This window comes from Bos mutus, chromosome 25 (genome assembly GCF_027580195.1).
Source record: "Bos mutus isolate GX-2022 chromosome 25, NWIPB_WYAK_1.1, whole genome shotgun sequence".
Taxonomy (NCBI): Eukaryota; Metazoa; Chordata; class Mammalia; order Artiodactyla; family Bovidae; genus Bos; species Bos mutus.
Window position 1 is genome coordinate 20564515 of NC_091641.1, and position 2834 is coordinate 20567348.

Consider the following 2834-nt stretch of genomic DNA (forward strand, 5'->3'; position numbering starts at 1 on the left):
ATGCAATATGCACTCAATATGCAATATGCCAGCTCCCGGCAACAGCCCAAGAGTTTATTAAGCAGACAGAAGATCGTACACCCCGAGAAGTGAGGGCAGGCCACCCCAAAGGAGTGGCCTCAACCTGTCTTGGCTTCCCTTTTTTAATACTTTTTGTCTCCTCCCCATTGGAACCTGATTGGTTCATGAATACATAAAATAAGGCTCATATATGTAAGGCGAGCACAGAGAAAAAGAGAGCGAGCTGGGCAGTCAGGCAAGAAAAGGGAAATTTATTAGAGGGAAAACAGAGGGTGACTGGCCCTTAAGGAGAACCAGCATCCTCCCTTTCTGACGGATTCCTTCTTAGAGCCTGGCAGTTGCCTTTGCAGCCAGCGGGGCTGCAATGAAAAACCGCACCAGTGCAAAATCCTCTGGAGGCATGGTCAAGTAGCCGGAGGTCTAGAATCTGATGGTCTCGCAGCTTTGAGAAGAAAGGCACCAGTGAGGTAATAGGATGCCATTTGGGCAATTTGGTCAGTCTCAAGGATCACTGTGATTTATTCTTTGTTTGCGAGGTCGGCAAACCCATCTTATCAGTGAGACCCCATGTGGGCCCCATCAATATCTGCCATTGATCAGGAAGGGGGCACTTTTTTCCCACCAGAAGTTCCCACTCCAGTCCTTGGACTTTTCCTTTGTTCTCCTTTTCATCCGCTTTCTAACCGCCATTTTGGACTCCCCTTTTTTCCTGCTCTGACTACCTAACAGCACCATCACGTCAACACGTTACTTTAACACACATTGTTGAAAACAGCACTTTAGAGAATAACTGTTCCCCTGTCTGCACTTCTCCTGAGCAATCAGGATCTAGCTCAGACACAGCGGGTGTTTAATGGTTGCCCATTGAGCTAATACATTTATGAGTGGCGAAATGGCCCATTTCTCCAGCCATCTTTTATTCTTTCCATCTATTTCCTACATTCAATGGAATGTGATCGCCCAAAACTAATCCAAGGGAGAGAATCCAGTGCAGTAGCTGGATTCACGAGGATTTCTTCTCCAGAGCTGCAAGGATGCTAAGCCCCACTGGCTGCAAAGGCAACTGCCAGGCTCTGTGATTGAGTGGCCCTTTGGGGGAGGCTGGTTAAGTGAGTTCATCGCTCCTCTCTGAAGCTGATGCACTGGGATACGAGTGCTCAAGTCTGAGGAAGGAGGCAATATAAATAGAACTTGAGGTACCAACTTAACCACCAGATAGACCTGGATTTGAAGCTGAGCTCTTCCCAATAGGAGCTGTGTGAGCTGGGGTGAGTTCCTTAACTTCTCTAAGCATCAGTTTCCTCGTCAGTAAAATGGGGGTGATAAGAGTCTATAGTGAATTGATTGCCGTACCTTGAGGAGGTTTCTTCCATAATCTAATTTTAACTGTGTGACTTGCTTTGACCAATGGGACAGCAGCAAATGCAATGCAAGCAGAAGCTGGAGATGTGCTTGCACATTAGGGCTTACTCTCTCTTGCTGTTAAGAACCTTTCCGCCATTATGTGAACAAGTGTGGGCTGATTGATGAGAGGCATGTGACTGTCATCCAAGCTGACATCAGGCCAGCTCCCAGACATGTGAGTGAGGCTTTCCTAGACCATCCAGCTCCAGCCAAGCCAGCCCAAGTCAGAATAAACCCCCAACAAACCCACAGTAATGTGAGAAATGTTTGTTATCTTAAGACATTACCTTTGAGGGAGGAGGGATTGTCACACAGCAAAAGCTGACCAATACACATTTCCTCACCAGAGTGATGCTTGAGATGTAAATACACATGCATAAAAAGTACTTCAACCAGTGCCTGACACGTAAGCATTTAATCAGTTTGGATCACATAATTGGATCTATGAAACCAGGATACTGGGAGCTTCTGGAAGATGATCTTCATTGAAACAGAGAGAGGCAAGAAAAGAAAGTCTGCTTCATTTACACAATGCATGGGGCCAGACCTGTTTCTCTCACACAAGGCGGCTCTTCCAGACCCTGCAAAATCACCACCAGTCGTTGCTGATCTGCACAGATGTGAGTGTTTCATTCTAGTATCATCTTGATGATCTGTATCAGCTGAAGGATTAGTCAGCGGGAAGGGGGCAGGCCCTTCTACTCCAGTGCCACCAACAAAAACCCATCGGAGACCCAGCGAGTAACACACTCACCCACCAAGGTGCTCTGACAAGAGCCCCTTCCCCACTAGTCAACAAGGTGTGACATAACGAGGCTACAGTGGATTCACTATATGGACATTTACACTTAAACCCAAATTACAATTCCTCTCAGCCTATCACCTCACCCCATCCCTATATCCAAAGAGAAGCATCTAGAAAATTCCCTGGCAGTCCAGTGGTTAAGATTCTGTACTCTCACTGCAGAGGGTCCAGGTTCAATACCTGGTCAGGGAACTAAGATCCCACAAGTCACACAGCATGGCAGGAAAAATAAAAAGCAACTTCATCTGTACTCACACACGAGTTTTCCGCTGCAGTCTGAAAACAGAAGTTGCCAAGTTCTTTCTCTCTGCTTCAGACTGAGATGCAAGAAGCCACATCAAGGAACCACTAGCGGACAGTGTCCCGTGTGAGAATGTGCTGGCGTTGGAGTGCCACCTCCCAAAGCTCACGATGCAGAGAGGTCTCGGGGCCCCACAGAGAGTGGATTCTGCACACGAGCGGCCCTTCCCGTCACTGCATCACGGCAACTGCTCTCAGAGAAAACAGTCCTACAGACAGCATCTTTGTAAGAGCCAAGCATTGGAAACAACCCTGCTGTCCTTCAGCAGTAGAATGAGCTTCTTTTTAAAAAGTGTGGTTAATT

The 2834-nt window shown here is 47.2% G+C and overlaps 1 non-coding gene across 1 annotated transcript; it reads left to right on the forward strand.

The window, feature by feature from the left end:
- The first annotated feature begins 2349 nt into the window (after nucleotides 1–2349).
- TRNAE-CUC (transfer RNA glutamic acid (anticodon CUC)) lies at nucleotides 2350–2422 on the forward strand. Its single transcript has one exon. It is a non-coding gene; the product is annotated as a tRNA-Glu (tRNA).
- Nucleotides 2423–2834: the final 412 nt, after the last annotated feature.